Source organism: Trachypithecus francoisi, unplaced genomic scaffold (assembly GCF_009764315.1).
Source record: "Trachypithecus francoisi isolate TF-2019V2 unplaced genomic scaffold, Tfra_2.0 Lachesis_group1, whole genome shotgun sequence".
Classification (NCBI taxonomy): domain Eukaryota; kingdom Metazoa; phylum Chordata; class Mammalia; order Primates; family Cercopithecidae; genus Trachypithecus; species Trachypithecus francoisi.
In genome coordinates this window covers 35,616,786-35,639,395 of record NW_022681454.1, presented here as the reverse complement: position 1 = coordinate 35,639,395, position 22,610 = coordinate 35,616,786, and positions in this window count along the sequence as shown.

The window sequence follows — 22,610 nt, the reverse complement described above, 5'->3', positions numbered from 1 at the left end:
GTTCTTTTGGCACACAAACAAGCAGGTTGATGACATATGTAACTTCCATCTGGATTCAATAGGTTTAGAAGCAAACTGTTTTTATCTCATCTATCTATCACTGTTTGGAAATTCTTTTAAATAGGAGCTGTGTCATTGAAATATCTTTCCTCCCTGTTATCTGCTTTCTTTGGTAATCAGAGATTCTGGCATACCCAAGGAATCTCAATTTCGAATAACTTTTTAGTCTGTGTTGAGAGAGGCAATCCAGCATAAGCCCTGAGTGTCCCTGCATATTCTTGCTGTGTATTCCAAGAATTCAAAGCCTGGACCATCTGAGCCTTCTCTCAACCTTGTTTTGTTTGCAACCCTTAACCTGGAGGGATGAGGTACTGTCTCCATCGGGCAAAGGGTAGGTTTACTTTCAGTTACCATGAAAGTGGTGGTGACACCAAGCTCAGCATTCTACCCATACAATGAAAGCACCTGTCATGGATTCTTGATGTCACAACCTTGGGACATGGGGGACTTAGGGAATTTATGCAAACAAGCATAAAGATCTGGCTACTGCTTTTGCCATGAGCAATAAAGCCTTTTGTCGCTCATTTAGTTTTTTTTTTTTTTTCTCTGACAGCATCCATGAAACAGTGAATCCCAGATCTTACAGTTTCTGACAGTCTATCCTGTTGTTCTCCATCTATTTACAGCAGAATAGATTTTGGTTCAGAATAGACTGAAGTAGTCATCTAGTGGAGTTGAGCTTTCTAATCTGATATAGAAAGACTTTCTACAAGTTCTCTGAATAATAAGTTGTTCTTTCTTAGGTTTAACCACTCCAATGACAGGGAATGTAATATAAGTAGCTTATTGCAATGTAGAATGACTTTATTAAAAATTTGTTCTTTTTTTGTTACATGTCTTTCTCCCTGTAGAACTAGTTCTGCCTTCTAAAACTACCTAGATATGAGAACACTTCAGTCTTCTTTCTTTTCCAGGCTAAATAGCTAAGTAGACTCTCTTATTTCATTCATTTCTTATATGCATTGGTTCTGAATTTTCTTTATATTGTGGCTTTTCCTCATTTATTATGTACCAGTGCATTAGTTTTTTCTTAAGATACAGTCCTCAAATAGACTAAAAATACATCACATTTTAGAAATGATCTGATTCTTCTTCACTCCAAGTGCCTCTCCCCATACCTTTTCTCATGAACAAATTAACAAAGTCAATGACTTATGCTACCTCATCTCTGTGTCATGGGTGTCAAGCACAATGCCTAGTGTATTCTCATAAACATTTCTTGAAAGAATTAATGAATGAATGAGCTGCACAGATTGGACTATTATCACTGCCACCTTTCCGAATATTAGGCTTCTATTAATGTGACATGACTTTTGTATTTATGAAGTTTCATTACTCTGTTGAATTATAGTGAGGAGCTAGGCAGGGAAAGGAAAGAAACTCACACCCTGCTTCTGCTACTTACTAGAGGTGGGACACAGGGCAAATTCTATTTTATTCTGCTTTAATCTCCTCATTTGTAAAAAGAAAAACAAAGAGTATCTACCTTATATGATTTTTGTGAAGATGATATGAAGATAAATCATGTGAAATGGGTTGACATTGTGTATGACGTGAGATAGGTACTATGTAATGGTTGACTATATTGTTTTAAGTTCCTGTGGGAACAAACACTACCTTCTATCATCTAAGTGCAGTCGAAACAAAGTAAAGAATAGCATGTGTACGTACAATAGAAAAGCAGAGTTAGGGAAGGCTTCACAGAGGAGTTGCCACTTGAGAAGGTGTAGAAGAGAACACAAAGAATTTCTATGCTGAGATAGCTGAATGAGCATGGATTAGTACTGGTAAACTTTTAAAATTCTCCACCATCGTTATCTCCAACATAATATATGACATGTATACTGTCAAAACGAGGCACATATTTTATGCTGTACATGCAAATTGTCAAAATAAGGAATAATATTTTAAAATAAATAATGAAAATATCATCACTTATAGACAGCACTGATATAAGGAAAACAATCATTTATAGTTCATAGTTATTATATAAACTACCATTCATGTAACCCTTTGCAGTTTATAACCCTACATTATGTCATTTGATTCTTAAAAAACAAAACTAACAAAAACAAAGGAGTTAATCAATACTGCCCTGTAAGGTAAGCTTCAGTCCTTTTCTCCTTTATGAGAAACAATAATATTCCTATTAGCCAGATAGATAAATGGTGCAGTAAAATCAGTCTTCATTTACAACAATAAAATACCAGTGTACAATGTACCAGACTTCCACATGTAAATAACTAAGAACACTTGAATAACTACAGAAACAATTCTGAGTTTGTTTGGAATAGATAAAAAGAATAGAAGTCAACACTAGAAATGACATTTTTTCCCCCTTAAGCGAATTGAAGCTTTAATGCAATGCCAATAAAAACATGAGCAGTGTCTGTGTTTCTATGTCTGTTTTAGTTCCATACCGTTAAAATATGGTAATTTTTTTCTGGAATAAATCAGATATTTATTGAGAACCTATTATGTGCCAAATACTGTCCTAGACAGTGGAAAGTAGCTATGAACAAGGCCTCACCCTTGTTCTCAAGGAACTTACGTTCAACAGTACAAGACAAAAAAGCAAACAGGTTAGCAAGAAATGGGGTATTATCAGATAATGATAAAAGCTATCTAGAAGATAAAACAGTGTAATATGGAATAGAGTACTGAAAGTGACATGCTTTATTAAAGGTGGTTGGTGAAAATTTTCTAAGGAAGTGATATTTCATTTGAGACATGAATGATAAAAAGGAGGAAGAAATTTAGAGATCACAAAAATACTAAATGTAAATACTAAAATACAAATACTAAAAATAGAAATAAGCTTGAAGTGTTCAAGAAATCAAAACTTGTAAGTATAAGTTTAGTGATTATAAATAAAGGTAGAACAGAGGCAGATGGTGTTAAAGATATAGCTAGATTTTTAAGACATTATATACAAAGTAAAGAAAGTGTTTTTTTAAATAATAAGTTGGGGAGGTGATGAATATGCTAATTAGCTTGATTTAATCTACCTATACATAGATCAAAATGACACATAGTACCCTATAAGTATTAAAAAATATTATTTTTCAATTAAAAATAAATTAATAAATAAAATAATAGTGTTCTTTCTTTACTATTATTTATAGTATTTTTACTTATTACTTCTGAAACTCAGTTTATTTGTTACTTGCATAATAAGTAAGTAACACAATTGTAGCTTACATAATAAGTAAGTTATTTACCTAAAACTTTTAAAATAAAATTTGGATGTCATGTGATTTGGTTCACTCTGACTTCTGTATGAAGAATAAAGTTTGGGATGTGGTGGCTGGTGATTATGAGGGCTATTAGATCAGTTACAAGTCGATCGTTTTATATCAGGAGAAAGGAGAAGATGGTTGGCATCCAGGAGTGAAATTTGGGTTATATTACAGAAGAGCAACTCACCTTCCATGAGGTAGGGATGTGACAAAAAGGGAAGAATCAAGAAAGCTGCAGACTTTTGTTCTGTATAATTGCAGAGATAGTGGTACCATTTCCTAGGGAAGTCTTTGGACAATGAATTTGGAAGGAAAAATACAGCGTGATGTTTTAGCCATGTTACATTAAAAGTGTTCAATATGTAACTAAGTAGAAATGGCATATTGGCAGCTGGATATACCAGTGTTGATGATATTATGAATAATAGAAACAGATGAGTTTTCTCAAGGAAGGAATATAAATATAGGATTAAAAAAAAAAAAAGCTTGTATCAAGTTCTGGACCGCTTGGTATTATATTTATTCAAGAGGTAAAACCAGTAAAGGAGATCAAGATAGAGCCTAAGAAGGACGATACTGCCAATTTGTTTGAGGTATCCCAGAAACCTAGTTGCATGTTCAACCTGGTCAAATGCTGCTCGAAATTTATGTACAATGAGGAGAAGAACTGAACATGAACTCTGATCTATATTATGATCAAAGTTACTCATGGTTGAGTCTAAATTTACAACAAAATGTCCTAACAAGTAAACTGAGTTTCATAATAAGGAATTGTTTTGGATCTCAACTTACCTTCAATATTGATTCCCAAGTACTTTGTAATCATCAGCTTTTCCAGTAAAGCTTTATTGTTATTTATTTTAGGATGAACAAGAGCTTGGATTGATTAATTCTCATCTCTTAGGTGCCTTGGATTTAAAATGTGTTGTTATTACATCATAAAGAATAAATAAGCCAAGTACATTTTTAATTCAGATTAAAACAGATCCTCACCAAGTTATTTGTGCCTTAGTACATTTCATCATCTACCTTTTTTTTCTTTCTGTCCCACTCTTTTCCTATTTTTCCTTTCTGTTAAGGTTTTTTGGTAACTGCTTTAAAACAAAAAAAATTCCTTCTAGTTTACATTTTCTGAAAGCAAATTGAGAAAGCCAAATACACACACATACACATGCACACACACACAATTTTTAAACAGCTATGATGTGCTTTAAAAAAAGATAAGTCATGCCATACACACACACAATTGCCCTAGAAGAAGCCTTTTGATTACAATGAAAACATTTTTAACTGCATCTTCAGGGTCAAAAAATAGAAATAATACTTTTGTGAGAGAAAAGTTGAGTACAAGAGGCTACTTCAGAGAAAAATCGTCACTTTTCTTTTTCTTCATCATCTAGATGGGGAATATAAATTCTTTAGTTCATTTGTCCTTCTTAGTCCAGTTAACGTTGTTGATAGAGTGAAATCTCCAAGAAAATCACAGTCTAAATTAATATGAAGGTTTAGAAACTAATGAACAACTTTGAATATGCTGGGATAAAAATTGTTCACATCTGATAGCCCGAGTTTCTATGCTCTCCAGGGTATTTTGAAGTTCTCTTTAACATAAAGTTCTTATCTTTGGCTTCTCACACACTTGTTTTCTACTTTTCTTTCCATGGCTTTAAAAAACAACATATCCTTTTTCTGTTATCTTTCTCTCTGCTTTCCTGTGAAAGTAAGTGAGATCACACTTCTCCCACCCATGTTATTTTCATCTTAATTCCCAACTAAATTTTTTGGTAATGTCTAGACAGAAAAAAAAAATGTCATGCTCTAGCAATAAACCACAGGAGAGTGATTTGTAAATTTCTCTGAGGTTCTAGTCTTAGCCTCCTCTCCTATGATATAAAAATAGGTGTAATATCTGCTTATCTTCTTCAAGGTTTGGAAAAGAATGGAACGTGATCAGTTTCATATATGGGGGAGGTATGAATGTTAGTTATGTACATTTTTCTTAGTATCCCAGTTTTATGTAAAAAAGGTTTGAAGTGAAGTACATGTTGACTTCATCACATTAATTTCTCTAATAACATTTGTCATTTTATTTATTTGTTTCATATGTTCAGGATATACTTTAATGAAAAATCAAAAAATGTCACATTAAATATTTCCAACTCTCTAGTCAGTGATGTCAAATTTTAATATGAGTGACGATTTTCTGAGATACCTGCTAAAAGTAGGTTCTTAGGTCCAGCTTGCAAAACTTCTTTATGGAGTAATTCCAGATAGAATCAAGGTACATGCATTTTTAACAAGGTCCCCAGGTGATCTCTAGGCCATCTAGGAATCCCACTTTGACCAAATGCTGCTCGAATCCTGGTCTATGGAACTCTGGCAGTGTTGTTTTAGTTCATGTGTTTTGGAATCAATGGGGCCAGAGTTTGAAACCCTGCTTCATCACCTTCTCTCTGAATGACTCAGGCAGATTGCTGAACTTCTCTGAGTCTTTGTGTCTGTATTAGTTTGCTAGGGGTGCCATAACAAACTTCCACAAATTGAGTGGACTTAAAACAAGAGAAGTGTACTTTTTCCCTGTTTTGGAGGCTATAAGTCTGAAATCAATGTATCAGAAGGAGCGTGTTCCCTCTAAAGGCTCTCTGGAAAATTCCTTCCTTGACACTTCTAGTTTCTAGTGACTCTGGGCAGTCCTTGGTGTTCCTTGGCTTGTAGCTGCATCACTCCAGTCTCTGCCTCCGTCTTCTCATGGCTTTCTTCTCTCTGTCTGTCTCCTCTTTTTTGTATGTGTGCCCTCTCCTCTTCCTATATGTACATCAGTCATTAGATTTAGCGTCCATCCTCATCTAGTGTAATTTCATTTTAATTACATCTGCAAATACCTTATTTCCAAAATGGTTACATTGTAAGGGTCTGATTGGATAATAATATTGGGGGACACTATTCAGTACACTACAGTGTCCCTGCATTAAGAAGAATCATTATGATAGCATTTTGAAGCATCTAGTTAGTACCTGGTAGTAGATACTCAGTACATAATAGCTTTTCTTTCTTTATGAGTATAGCTTAACCATTGGGTCTCAAATACAAGTTGGCAGGCCAGGAATAACTGCCTGAGATTCTCTATGGGAGCTTTTGAAAATTATAGATTCTAGCTGTTTCTTGTGGATTACTGCTTTTCAATAAACCTGGGGTGAGACCCAAGAAGCTGTATTTTTTAAAGCTTAGCCAGGTTATTCTGATATACCGGTAGGCTCGGGAACTTTTTTTTTTTTTTTTTGAGTCTGAGTATCTCACTCTATTGCTCAGACTGGAATGGAACAATTTATTTGACTAAGAATTTATTTCATTCATAAAGCTGGAACTCAAAGGTATCTCATTTGTAAAAAGTTTGCATAAAATTCAAAATATGTACTTCTTATAACCTACATTTGTCTACTAAATAATGGTGATAAAGTTCAACCAAAATTTCAAAGAGATGCAAAGGCCGTACACAGTTGTAGTACTTGGGAATAGAGTCTTACCATTCTGATTCCAGTTTCAAATTTCAAGGAAAGTCTTTCTTTTCTTGATTATGGGCTTAAATAAAACTAAATATGAGTAGAAGAAAATTATAATAAGAGCCAAATATTATGAGTCTCACTTTCTCAAATCATTGTTTTCTTCTGCAAATTCTGGCTATTTTTCATTGAGCTAATGAAGCCTCATATGTTTATTTCTTCCACCTGCCTTCTACTGAAGTCATTTTTACTAATGTTAAATGTCTTCTTTAGAGTCTCAGTAGTTTAAAATTTGCTTGTCTCTGGGAAGTCTCCATTTGCTTTCTGAAAAATCTCACACAAATTCTTACTAAATATTACTGAGCACAGTGGTTTCCTCACAGCCTAGCGGGCCTACTGGCATCAGAAATCATTAGCATCCCAGGCAGTGAAAATCATAGTGACAGTGAAATTACTGAGAATGCAGTGCAGCTTGATGATTGTAACACTCATCCACTCCTGGGGTACCCTGTTCTGTTGTCATCATCAGTTGTCACACCTGGTTTGAAAGGAATATAAATAATTATGTCAAAATAAAAAATTAGTCTTATGTAAGAATTCATATTTTAAACTACATAGAACTTTAAAAAGAATATTCAGCTCTCTTTTCCATCACCCTTATATATTAGCTTGGCAACTGGATCTCATGCTTTAGAACAAAATGCGGATATCTGCTCTTTCAGCCAAATAATACACATTTCATGTGAAGACTTGACTAGATTTTTTTTATGCTGAACTCAGGGAGATAAGCTAACTTTCCCTGAGTTGCCAAGGGCAACTTGATTGCACGTGAAATTAGAAGCAACTCTGAGAAAATAATGTCTAGACTCATTCTTATATTTCTTTTGAGGGAAATATTTGCCTAATATCTGTTATCTCCTGCTGTCAAAACACTGATGAATACTGCCTATCCCTGGAATCGTGAATCTGAACTCTATGAAGGAGTGAGCAAAACAGAAGTGATAATATTTCCATGTAGCAAGAAACTTCATTTCATCATAGGATTGTCAAGCAGTACTAATACATTTGACTTCTTATTTTATTTGTATTTAAAATTGTTGAAGTATGTTCAGGTTATGTCTGCACTTATTTCTTGAGAAATGTCACTATGTTGAAGATTTCCTTCTCTGCCACTCTCTCCTATTTTTGTTTCATATTCAACTCCTCAAGTTGCGAGTTACAACTGTGACGCTTTTTCTTAATAGCGGGTAATTTATGTCATTTATTTCTTCTCTATACTTAACTATCGTTCTGCTCAGAATGTGAATATTAACATACATAAATGTGGCTTTGACATACGCTGTGAAAGTCAAAGAGGAATACAAATGTCAGAGATGGAGACTGCTGAGCCACTGGAGCAGCCCCTTTTTTGTGCAGTCATATCTTTGTGGTTTTCAAGCCTCAACTTTTGATATGGAGGTCTAAAGTAACTTACACTCAGAGTGAGTTAGAAACTAGCCATGACTCATTAAAACAAAACTCATTAAAGATTAATGTGTAAACCACATACTGAGGGGGTACTTTCTCATGATAAGTAGCTGACAAGAAGATCCTAGTACCTGTACCAACATCTCAGGGCAGAATTCAAATCCACCTGGTGGAAAGTCTATCAATAAATCAATTTATACTCTGGAAGTTGATAGGTAAGCTTGGATTAGAGCAAGGGAGCAGATCAGAGTCAGATGACCCACCTAGTACTATCTAGGATGTTCTTGCTGACCCTATGAGTATGTTCAGGACAGTACCCTTCACTGCCACCTGGGTAGAGTTGGGGACACACTGACATTTGTTCTTTTTTTGGCTTCTTTTTGAAATTATCTTGGCTTTGGACTTCAGACAGGCCAACCATTTGATTTTTTTCTTGGATGCCACAGTATATAATAGAGTTTGACTTTATATGTCGTAACTAGATTTTTATGTTTCACTAGACATATGTTTATATGTCATGCCTAGATATTTATACATCTGGACTAGATTTCCAGACCTTATCTTCCTGTATTGAGTCTTTGAGCCATTGTATTTTTTTTTGTATTGTACTTTAAGTTCTGTGGTACATGTGCACATGTAAGGACATTTCACTTGCTTTAAGTGATATTCAATCTAGAACTTCACAGGCAGCTGCCTGAAGGAACTCACTATGGATCAGAATAATTGAACATGGGGTACCAGCACTGTTCCTCTGGATGCCATTTAGTTTTGGAGTTTTCCAGAATTGTTTCACCTTAAATTGCATGATCCTTTTCTTTCACATCTTTCAGCAAAGCTGAGAAAGGCTGGCACTTCCAAACAGGTTTAACTAAATACCATCTAGTAATATGAAGAAATTAAAGAGTGAGGCCATTAGAAATCTAAACAATATATGAATAAAAAGAGGTTTGCACTCCCAGACTTATTAGTTTTATCTTTTGAGGCATGGAATCTCAAGAAAGAGTCAGGTCATGCTGATGTCTCTTGCTTTCTCGCTTTTGGCCACTGCCATTTTAACCTGTAGCATGGAGGGGCACCATCTTAGCTACAATTGGAGAGTACAGAAAAGTGAGATTAACCCTTCTATTGTTATCTAAAGCTTGACCCCCACTCTTAATTTTCCAGTATGAATGGCAACCCCTTCTTCAGATGATGGATAATTGAAATGAACTCACCCTTGAAGACAATCTTCATATTATAGATCTATAACTGTATAGAGCATAATACATAGACTGTACCGTAGTCCTTCCTGATAGTTGATTTTGCTTTCCATGGTTTCAGTTACTTGTGGTCAACTGTGGTGCAAAAATATTAAATGAAAAAATTCTTCAGTGAATAACTCATATATTTTAAATTGTTTGCCTTTCTGAGTAGTGTAATGTCATCTGGTGCCTGTTTCAGGTTGTGAATAAACTTTTGTCTGGTGCACTCACACGGTGTACACTAACCTGCCCCTGAGTCACTTAGTAGCCTTCTGTTATCAGATCAACTGTTGGGTATGCAGTGCTGGTGTTCAAGTCACCTTTATTTCACTTTATAATGGCTTCAAAGAGCAAGAGTGGTGATGGTGGCAATTCGGATATGCCAAAGAGAATCTGTAAAGTGCTTATTTCAAGTGAAAGGTGAATATTCTCAACTTACTAAGAAAAGAAAAAAAAGTATGCTGAGGTTGCTAAGAACTAGAGCAAGAACAAAAGTAACTGTGAAATTATGAACAGTATATTGTCATAATTGTTCTATTTTATTATTGGTTATGGTTTTTAATCTCTTACTGTGCCTAATTTGTAAATTAAACTTTATCATAGGTACATGTGCAGAGGAAAAATCATTGTGAGTATAGGGTTCTGCACTATTCATTGTTTCAAGGATTCACTGTGGAGAGGGGGGGTCTTGGAATAAGGGGGGGTACTATAGATATGTAGTCCACAGATTAATAGAGTAGTTTTGACATTCATGTGGAAAGAATTCTACCAAAGTTTTCTTCATAGAGTGTCTTTATGGAGTTAGAAAAACAGTGCCAGCCTAGGTAACCAGAAATACTTCAAGATATAAAACTCATCAACATGTTGTGTAAGACACAAGCATGAAATACTAGTAAATGTAACAAAATTATTCAAAATGCAGAACTGAGCTATTATAATTGTGAGCCAAATGCAAATAGAGAAAAATGAGGAGGAAAGCTCCAAACCAGAACAAGAAGCATGATCTGAAGTTTGGGCTGCCTATATGTATCTCTGCTTTCCAGCTTTGTTTATTTCTGTTTAATAGTGTTCAACAATTTAAAATATGAGTTGACTAAGATAAAAGTTTGATAGAAGGAAAGGAAAAAAGAATGAATGAACAAAGAAATAAGTGTAGGTGCATATGTATATATATACACACACATATATAAACACATATATATATATAACTTAGTATTTAATGTACTTTTTGAGTGCTTACTAATACTGTAGACTATGGTTTATTAAGCTGAAAACTTAATCTTAGTTTTTTCTTAATAAGATCTCCATACTATCATTCAGTTTTTTTCAATCTAAAAAAATAACATTTGAGAAGCATGATTTATAACTTATGCAATTAATACATATTTAATTGTTTCAGGCAGTTCAAACTATGAAACACTCAACCTTTATAAGAAATCGCTTAGGGCTCACATTCTAGCCCAGAAAATATTTTCCAAAAGAGCGAAAAAAAAATGAATCACTTTGGACCTTCCAGTGAAAAATTCAGAATTAGGAACAAGAAATAGAAAGATTGAAAATCTCTGAATATTGCTGGGCTCAGCTCTGATTTTATTTCTGACCTTGTGAAAGTTTCCTCTTATCTTTTAGCTCTTTGCTCTTCAAAATGAAGCTTTTTTCCAGGATTGTTTCAAAGAGGAGATATGTAATGTCCTGCCTCAAATAGTTTTTAGAGTGAAGCAAAATATGAATTATTAAATAAATAACATATGATGTTTACAGTCTGGAGTAAAAAGTATTATGGGTCAAAACAAACAAACAAACAAAAAAACCCCACCACCTTTCTTTCTCTTTCTAATCCCTGAATGAATTTTTCTCTTCTGTGATTCCATTCTCCTTCTGACCCTAAGGATCTCAAGGAGATTTATATTGGAATGAAAACTTCATAATTATCTACTCATAATAAGGCTGGATCAGGGTGAGCATGTGAGAAACACTACAGAAAAATATTAATAAATCTCTTCTATGCTTTTTTTGCCTCTCTTTTATGGACCCAATTAAAATGTTACTTGAATTGTATTGGAACAGTTGTTTTTACTTTCAATGACTGAGCATTTTAGGCTTTACAAGTAGGCACCAAGAAATAGATTGATTATTCTTCCCACTCTTGAAACTAAGAATATGTTGAGACTTTTCACAATTAAAAAAACTCAAATGAAATGTCTATATTGGGCACAATTTTATCTTACAGATAACACTAAGGAAGATGCAGCAAAATTTATTAAATTACCCTCTAATTACGCCATTTGTTTTAGAAAGTCAGCCATGTATGTTTTATTTTACATATATAATATATGTATGTATATATATATACCCTTTCTTATCATAGATTCTACTTGTATTAGAGTCTCTGACTTTTTCACTATAAATTAGAAAGCATGTAAAACAATTTGTTCATTTTAACCTGATCTTGTTCAATATGGACTTCTAGGATGTTTATTAGTTAAGTTATTTTACAGGTTTTCTTGTTTATCTTTTCTCTGGGATACATCTTCATAACATTTTGCTTAAATTTATCACAGGAATTTCCAGCTTTATTTTCTGAATACTTTAGGAGGATCAGTAATGTCAGTAATTCTATGTGTCCTGAATTTGTTTTTTATATTCTGATCAGGGAAGCTCATAACTGTCTTCAGATTTTTTTTTTTTACTCTGACTTATTAAATGTGTTTTTCCTAATTAATTTATAGAAAATAACATGTTTTTTTTTTTTAAAAAAATGAAATGTTAAATAGAAACCTCTTCTTTAATAGTCTATAATTACCCTTTGGAATCAGTTACTATATATCTTCTTTTTTGTTATAGGCACCCAGGTCATTTCTTCTCCGTTATATCCCAGATAACTGCTAGCACTTTGAGTAAAGCTTAAAAAGGTACCACATCTTTATTAGTGATCTCTTATTAAATTAGTTTTCTCCTTCAAGAAAGGCACTAATTAAAGAAGAGAATGAACTTTCTTATTTTGGTGAATTTCACATGTAATTTTCAACTAAACTGTATTCATGGATAACATGGTATGGCTGTTTCAAGCTCTCAAATATTCACGTATTATAAAAGGGTAAAATCTGCTGCCTTCATTTTCAGGCTTCTCAGTGCTATAAGGCAACCAGCCTTTTGCCTCCATGTGTGAGTTGTATGTTGACCCTTAAACCCTTATTAAATCAATAACTACTCTAAGTTTCTTTATTAAAAATAATCACCTAGAAAACCTTTCACTATGAAAATTTAACATACCAAAAAATAAAACAGAAAAGTGACTCTCCATATGAAATGATAATCTAGCTACAACAACTATTAAAATTTTGACAGTCTTGTTTCATTGACCATACTCTTCTCACTTTCTTTGTTTCCTTAAGCCAAAGTATTTTTTTTTAATGCCACATACCATGTAATTGCTGCCAGAAGTTCTTCATCTTGCATCTTACTGACGGGAGTCTTTTAAGACAAACTCATATTATATTATTACACGGGGTTGAAACTAATTATTTAATTCAATTAATAATTATCCACATTTATATTGACCTAATTGTCTCAAAGCTGTTATTTTTAAAGTTAATTTGCTAAGATCAGGATCCAAATAAGGTCCATATATTTCTTTTTTTTATGTCATTGTTTTGTTGAATATATCAAGTCATTTTTCTTTGTAGCATAACTTAAAGCTGGCTTATTGCTTCTAGTGATGTCATTTATCTTATTCTTCTGTCACCATGTCACTTCAAAACTGGTACTTAGATCTAGATGTTTGATTAGACTTAGATTCAATTAGTGGGGGAAACAAACATTTTTCCTATAATATCATATCAAAAGTTACATAATATAATAATGTCTGACTTTTAGGGATGTCTCAGCTGATGAGTTCTAACAATGCTAAATGATCCTTTTTCATAAAATTCCTCGTCAAATTCTATTCAGTGGTTTTATTGGATCATTATTGTCAAACTCCATTATTACATTAGGTGGTACAAGATGATAATTTTACACTTCTATTGGGTCTTTTGCATTTATTAGCTGAAGTGCTTCTTTAAAAAAGAATGTTTACACCTCATCTATTTTCTCATCTTGAAATAGAGTTTGTTCAGGCAAGGTAGTATAAATAATTGGTTTATTCCCTTTATTAAGTTTTCAAAATAATGAGTTCATACCTTAGGAACTTTCAATGGAGACCCATATGTCTGTATGTATGTGTGTAAGGGGACCCATTTTGAATCTATGGGCTTCGTACGTTAATGTGACTTAATTGTTCGAATTCAGTATTATTTTAACATTTCTTGCAAGGCAGATCTGCTGTTAATAAATTATCTTAGTTTTTGTCTGAAAAAGTCTTTTATCCTTCAGTTTTGAAGATAATTTTGCTGGATATAGAATTATAAGTTATATATGTGTATGTGTGTATGTTTCTTAAACACTTTAAATATTCTTCTTTACTTTCTTCTTACCTGCATAATTTCCTCTGTAGATAAGATATTGTTTCTCCTTTTTTTATTAAGAATTTTTCTTTGTCTTTGTTTGTCTGCAGATTGATAATGCTATGATTAGGCATAGTTTTGTTGGCATTTGCTGACTTGGTATTCTCTGAGTTTCTTGGATCTGTGATTTCATGTCTGCCATTATTTTTGGAAAGTTCTCCACCATGATTACTTAAATATTTCTTCTACTTTTTTCTCTATGTCTTCTCCCCTGAAATTCTGATTATACATATATTATACTTCATGAAATTGTTCCATAGTTTTGGGATGCTCTGATCTTTTTTTAAACTCTCTTTCCTTTTTGCATTTCAACATAACCTCAAACTCATGAATTTTTTTCTTCATGTTCTACTGATGGCAGTGTGAGGCATTCTTCATTTCTGTTACAATTTAAATTTTTTTTAGCATTTCCTTTTGAGACTTTCGAAGATTTGCTGCCTCTGTGCTTACATTACTAGTCTGTTCTTGCACATTGACTCCTTTTTTCATTAGAACTCTTCATATACAAGTCATAGGTATTCTAAATGCCATGTCTGATAATTCTAATATCTGTGTCACATCTGAGTTTGATTCTGATGCTTGCTTTATCCCTTCATATTATATTTTTACTTGCCTTTTTTGGTGCTTTATTTTTTTTATTGAAAGCTAGACGTGTACTCGGTAAAAGAAACTGAGCTAAATAGATTTTTAGTGTGAGGATTTATATTAACCTCACACTAAAGATCTGGGTGGGGAATTGGCTGTTTAATGCTTTCTGTGACTACAGGTGCCAGAGCTTTCAAATCTCTCTTGTATTCTAGCATATACCATTCATCTTAACTTTGGGTTACATACTCTTTCCAAGAGAGAGCCTGTGCCTTGCAGGTCTTATCGCTGTAATTAACTCTTACGATGGTGCCCTATTGTTGTGGTGGCAAGATGCTAGGAAGGGGAAAGGTTCTGTATTTTATGATTAAGTCTCAGTCTTTTCATAGACATGTGTCTCTGGGCTGTGACCTTCATAACTGTTTTGTTAGTAGAAATACTTATTTTTCACTCCAGCTCTTTTCTCACTTCTCTGGCTGCAGCATTTCCAATCAATTTTTCTTGAAGCCTTGACACCTACTAATTATGCCCTCCCCCCACCCTTTATATATGGCCTTCCTGGAGGCTAAAAGGGACCGGAGTGTGAGGAAGGATTTTCTCCCAGCTGGAATGAAGCTCTGGTAGTCTTTTTCTCTGTAAAGTAGGTTTTTGTTATGGAGAAGGCTTTGAGAATATTTCACAATGATTCCACTTTTCCCCACACAGGAACCAGCAAGGGACCTGTGTCTGATCTTTACCCTAAAGTCCTGATGCAGTTCTTGAAGATTTTGTCCATGAAAGTGTGAGGACCTTCCTATGACTGTGGTTCACTGAGATTTTTAATTCTCACACTAGTCCACATTCAGCTTCTAGGAATTTGTCAGAATTATCATTTAAATTTTCCTGTTAGTTCATGGCTCCTGAGGATGTTTTATAAATAAAAGGATCTTGGTTATGGACTCTCTGGATTCATCTGTCTCTAGACATTGGTAGCAGTTTGCTCTATAACCACAGTTCTCTGATAAGTCCAATAAAAGTTATTAATTTTCAGTTTGTATCAATTTTTCTAGTTTTGAGAATAGGGGTGATGAATTCCAAGCTTTTTGGATATCAGAGCTTAAACCACAAGTCAAATTCAGTATTCTTGTTGAAGCTTTAAATTCTTTCATGTCAGACTGATCAAAGTTACAACAAATTGGTTGTATATGATTTAGATGGATATGACCTCATTTGTATTTGATTGATTCCTTTCTTTCTGGCCTAAGATATTGCAGGATCATTTTGTTCACTTTCGTTTTGTTTTGTTTTTTGAGACGGAGTCTGGCTCTGTCGCCCAGGCTGGAGTGCAGTGGCGCGATCACGGCTCACTGCAAGCTCCGCCTCCCGGGTTCCCGCCATTCTCCTGCCTCAGCCTCCAGAGTAGCTGGGACTACAGGCGCCCGCCACCGCGCCTGGCTAATTTTTTTTTTTTTTTTTTTGTATTTTTTTTTAGTAGAGACGGGGTTTCACCGTGGTCTCGATCTCCTGACCTTGTGATCCACCCGCCTCGGCCTCCCAAAGTGCTGGGATTACAGGCGTGAACCACCGCGTCCGGCCTTTGTTCACTTTCTTTGCCAAGTCTGGGATGAGCCCTTTTTTTTGAAGCCATGAAAATAATCATTAGAAAAAAATAAACAAATAAATATAATATCCCTTTGATAATGTTCATATTTATTTGAAACTATATGTTTGTAAAGCATAAGCTATTGATGATTATGAAGCATAGTTAATAATTCTTCTGTAATTCTAGACTTTTGCATTTATGGCACGCCATTTCTATAGAAAGGACAAGAAAAACACAATACAAAGTAATAAATAAATTATACAGAATCCTAGAATTTGCTAGGCACCACTGTAGAAGAGAAAATATAGAGCAGAATAAGAGGGATCTGAAATGTGCGCATGTGCATGACGAGTTTTAATTTTACAAAGGCTGGTCAGAATAAGTCCTATTGGGTGACAAGTGAGTCAAACTTAAAATGAGTAAGAGGGCTAGCCATTACCTAATGAGAGACAGTGTTCCAGGATCATTTCATGATACATATCCAACCAACTACTACCTGTCCAATTGAACAATAATGATAACAACACTTCTTCACCACTAAATTTAGGCATCAATGAGGCATCCCATGTGAGATATCCTGTTATCTCTTAGACTAAGATATGAGGGTCCTAAGAAGTTGAGAAATTTTGGCTATGGAGAATTTGGTGTTTTCAGCTTCAAACAGAAAGAAACACTCAATAAAAATAATTGTTATATAAAAATATTTATCTAATTTTTAAACAACATTTTAAAAACTTTCCAAATAATCATTTTTGCTGGATGTGTCCACAGTGAATTGATAGTAATACCATGCCTTGGAACATCAGTTTCTGCCATTTCCTTCTCAGTCTCATTAATTAAAGAAAATTTTTTTGTTAAATAAAATTTTATTATGTGCATAAAAACAACTATGGAAAAGAACTAATTGTCACCTTCAATGCAAGAATATAGTTATGACTTAATTATTAAACTGAAAACTAAGTTGCTACATGTAAGAGTTTTCATTTTGTAAGACAGGATAAGTAAAATAAGTCAAGAGTAAACAAAATAAGGTATGTTGGCGTAACCTTGGAAAAAATGAGATCCTGAGACGCCAGCAGGACATGATAACCTAAAGGAATGCAATGAATCAAAAAGAAATTACAGAGCTGGAAACAATAAGACAAAAACATCAAGACTACATCATGCTTGACAGTTTTTTGTAATGCATTTTCCCATTTGGACATTTTAACTTATTTTTGAAGTTGCATATATTAACCAGTAATGTTTGAAATTGGAATTTTGATGATTCCAATCATAATACTTCTTCATACATAAAAGTCAAAAGACTTTAATATACATGACCTTATTAACTAGCCATATTTCTAAGGTTTAGAGTGTGAAGAGCTTATTATCGAAACAAGAATCAGAGAGGCTAAAAGGCTCATTCTAAGTCATAATAGATCTAAAATTAGAAACCATATCTTACTGTCTCTGGTCTAGGGAGCTCTTTTTCAAATCATTCTTACATAATATTAATGTTTACCAGAAAGTCAGCCTAGATCACTGGCACTTTTAAAACAAATTACTTTGGTTTAGGAAGTTATGGGGTGATAATGTGGAGAGACAGACAGATTGGCTGAAATAAGAAGCTTAATACAGAGCATCTTATTATTAAATTAAGTAATCTTCTTATGGGTTTCTTAAAAAGAACAAAAGCAACAACAGAATGGCAACTTTTCTGAGGACTGGGATGTGATTTCCAAAGGATGAGATAAAAAGAGATACTCCAAAAAATCCTACTTATGTGGCAGTTAAAAATGGTCACATTTTTTTCTGAGACTCCTTCAGTGAGAAATGGAGTCTATTACCCTCTTTAGAAAAAAAACAAAACAAAACAACAGTTGTATCTATCTATGTATCTATTTCTATATTTATTTTTGTAGAGATGGTGTTTAGTTATGTTGCCCAGGCTGGTCTTGAACGCCCAGCCTTGGTGATTCTCCCCTGCAGCCACCCAAAGCATGGGTATTACAGGTGTGAACCACCCTGCCCAGCCAGTCCCCTCCACTGAATTTGAGTAAGCTCTGTGAGGGATTGACCATTACAAAGTATGAGCTATAATGCTGGGCCATTTTCTGTACCCAGTTTTTAGGAAACTGGAAGCCATCACACAAATTGTTCAACTACTTTGCTGAAAGACGTGTACAGAGTCTCTGAGACAATATGGAGAGAAAGAGAGGTGCCCAAGTGAGCCCAGCTTTCCAGCCAACCCAGCAGTATTGTGCTCTCCAGACTCAGCCAGGCAACAGCCGAATTCCACTGAATGACCCTGTTCATGCCAACTAAAATATGATAAAAGGGAATAGAAGAATTGCCCAGCCATGCCCTGCCCAAATCCTGGCTTATCAGTCAATGAAATGCAATACAAAGGTGGTTGTTGTATTCACTGAGTTTTGGAGTGGGTTGTTATACAGCAATAAATAAGTGGAACACGCCCTTCTGCTGTGTGGATCTCTTACTGGGCGATAGTATTCACTCTGATATTTTTAAGTAAGCTGTGCTTGAAATCTAAAAAGGGAAAATCTTTTCCCTAAGAGATGAACATAATGTTCTTAGCTAAGTATTCCTCATTCCACGATATAATCCTCTTTCATCTTTACACAGCTATTGACTCAGAGCTTTAAATTTTACTTCCATGAGCTGAGTTCCTCTGCCCTTTATTACCATATGTATCCTGGGCCTCCTACCAATTCCCTGCAGCCTGCACTCAGAGTCAAAGATACATAATCAGAATCTGCACACCTCATTTTTCTTGTTAATCTCTGTGGTTTTCTTTTACTGGAAAATTATGCCTGTGAATTTTCTCTACAGATGATCAGAACAAGAAGAGATCATTGTGATATGCTGAAGCTAATTGTTTTTAATTTTACTTTGCTAATCATTCTCCACCACAAGATGGAAACAACCTACTCAACCAGTTCAAATGCCTGTTTGCATTAAGAACGTGAATTCTGCGGCAAAGGCATTACCCCAGGAGGCCACTCTTAAAAGGTATACATATGACTGGAAGATTAGAAATGACTGAAGTTCTAGCTCAAGAGTAGCAAATAGTCTTCGTCTTGCATGCAAATTTCTGTTTATTGTCAATAGTCATATGCTGTGTCTTGTTTTGAAGAATTCTGATACTGGACTCAAAGGCAATGAATTCTGGGGTCAATTGTTGATATCTTCTGTGGGTTCAAAAGGAAGAGTTTGCTATTATAGATAGAGAGTCTTTACATAGGTAAGAGAGGTGCCAACAGGAATACAGATAAGAAATAAAGAAGCAAAGTACAGTGGTGAATTTGGTTTTGCCTAGACCATAGCTTCAGTACTGAGTTCTTTGTTCTATGCCACAGCAACGCATGGATCCCTTAGAGTCAGCAAAAAGTATAATTCTAACTATATATATTGCTGAGAGGTGGTGTTCTCTGCAGCTTCTTTCACAGCATTCAGTGTTAAGGTGAGTAGATTTCTCATAATAGCAAAAACTTTGTGTTTATCTTTTTGAGTACATTTTTTAACACCTCATATACATTTCACCACAACGTTGTGATCAGGCCAGGCAGGAAATGGGTATTTTTTCACCACCAAAAAGAAATTAAACACAGAGAAGGGAAGCATCTCGCCCAATATGATACATCAGGGTAAGAACTTCAATTTCTTGTTGATAGATGACTGTGCTTTTTTTTTTCTGACAAAATCTTCAGTCTTGATGTTCTGTCAGGACACTCAAAATATTGTATTAGTTGATGCTTCACTCTAAAATATGTATTATGTTTTTGCAGTGAAACAGAAGATTTAAAATGAAATATTCATCTTTTATTAACATTTTCTAACATGTTTGATGTGACAAAATCAGAAGTGAAAAAACTTTAAAAGGACAAAATCTGTTAAATCTTCAAAGATTTCAAAGTAAATTGCTATAAACAACTAACAACACAAAACGGAAACCACAATGTTCATAAAAATGTAGATATATATATAGGAAAACTGACTTCTCTTCCACTGAAATCTGATCAATAGTTGAAAAACACTTCTTGAAAAATTAATGTTACAACTGTCAACATGAAACACAATTCACTTTTATCAAGAAAATCTGAATGTCAGCTTCCAAATCACATGAGTTTAAAGATAAAATTAAGTGGATATTTCCTAACAGAAATGATATCCCAAAGGCAATATTTCTGAATACAATTATATTTTTCCCTGTCCTGGTGTCTCTTTATTCTAAGGTTGTGGGTCCCTATAGTTGAGCCTTGATTAATTTTCCTAATTCCAGACCTTAATCAATGATGAATAAGAAAATAATATTGATTATCCTTCAAGATTCAGAATTCAGTATTATTCTTTCTTTCTAAGTTTTATCTCTTGCTGCCTATCTCTGACAGTTGTTAGAAGTCTTCTTTGTTTTCTGGATTCTTACCTTGCTATGACCAGGTATTTTTTCTCCCAGGTATTAGGACCCCACTCCTGAGTACAAGTCTGATGGCTAGTGAATTCTTACTTTATGATGAGAACTGCCATGATAAGGACTATGTGACAGCTTGACTCAAATTCTATCTGTTTTAGATACATCCATTACATATTTTGCCTGCTTGATTGAGTAGCTATGACTTACTAGAAATATCCACAATGCCAACAAATTTTGGAGACAGTGTTCTGAATGGTCACATAGACCTCAACCTGTATCTTCTTCCCAGCCATTTTAACATGAGCAAATGTGTTTTTTGCCTAGAGTCATTCTTCTCCTACTTTGTGTTTTATTTCCCCAGTAAATAAGCATGCTGTGTTGGTTATGAGATAATGACAATTACTGTTACCAGTATTGGTAACTATTAATTAAACCTGCTTTACATGTAGTAGAATCATAAACTTTCAGTGAAGAATTGCCTCAATGGTCATTAATAGATTCCCTTTGTGACATAATTTTAATAATAAAATGTTCAAGTATGCAAGTAGAACAAGGTAAATGTGTACTATTGCTTAAAATGAAAAGCTTATTTTTACCTGTTTAGTTTTTAATGTGTTTAGCATTTTTCCTTTTTTTTTTTACATATGTAACTTAAGATAAATTAAGCAAAATGAGAGCTTTAGACAAATGAGAGACTTAATTTTTGTGTTGGGGATTTATAACATTTCATTAGTTTCAGTGTTAGTAACAGAAAAATACAGTTTTAAAATTAAAGTTTTCTTTGGAAAATTAATTTATCTTCAGTGTTGCTTTCATATACTACTCATTTGTGAAGAAATTTATAGAAGTTCCTTTTAGACATTATTGTCAACATTTATTGGGCACGTACATGCAGTGCACAGTAAAAATAGAAAGTTAATACCTGATTGTAACACAAGACACCTCTCTTCAAAAAGATTATAGATAAATGCCTGCATTTGAAACTCAACCTTTTGATGCTTGATTTCGATTAGAAAATATAGAGGAAAAGGTATACAACAAGGTTACATTAGGTAATTAGTGCTCTAATAATTCTAGCAAGGCAATATCTTGGTATGATTCTGTTGCTATGATAAAATACCTGAAACCTGGTAACTTATAAAGAAAATAATGTTGGTTCATGGTTCTAGGATGGGGAAGTCCAAGGCATAGTGGCAGTTTCTGGGAAGGGCTTTCATACTGTGTCATGGCAGGAAAGTGGAACACGTGTGAAGGAGGAAAAACATGGGTGGTGGCTTTGACTTATAACCCTCCCTTGTGGTAACTCATTCAGTTCTGCGGGAGTGAGAACTCGCTCACTCCCAGGAGAATTAGCACAGTCTCTAAAGAGTGACATTAATCCACCCTAATGACCTAATCACATCTTAAAGGCCCTGCTTCCCAACACTGCCACACTAGGTACCAAATTTCCAATTCATGAATTTTATGAGATACATTCAACTCTCAAACTGTAGCCAGTAGTAAGTGCTTTACAGAGTTGTTACATAAAATTAAGTGAATCAGTGGGGGAGAAAGGTGATAGAATTTCTAGCAAAGAAATGAACAAGGAGCAAAGGTACACTGAGGTGACCTTAGATGGAAGACATTCAGGGCACATTTGAGGAACAAAACGTAGAGCTTGCTTAGCTGCAATAGGAAATTGGAAAAATGAGAGAAGGGAATGAAAAAAGGACAAGAAGTTCTACAAAAAAAAGAGCAGACTCCAGATTTACATCTATCATTTCTGTATTCTATCCTACTATGATTAGGTGATATGGACCTATGGATACAGGATACAGGTCCATATCGTCTAATCATAGTAGAACAGAACAGGAAGAAGATGCTTGGGAAACTGACTTGTCTGGATATATACAGTTAATTTTGGAAGAGTTAGGTCACAGGAGTAGAGGTTTAAGGCAATTCTTCAATTTGGGAATTAGGATAAGCAAGAGGGAGAATCCTCAGCTTCCAGATTACGCATTATGAGAGAACTCCAGTA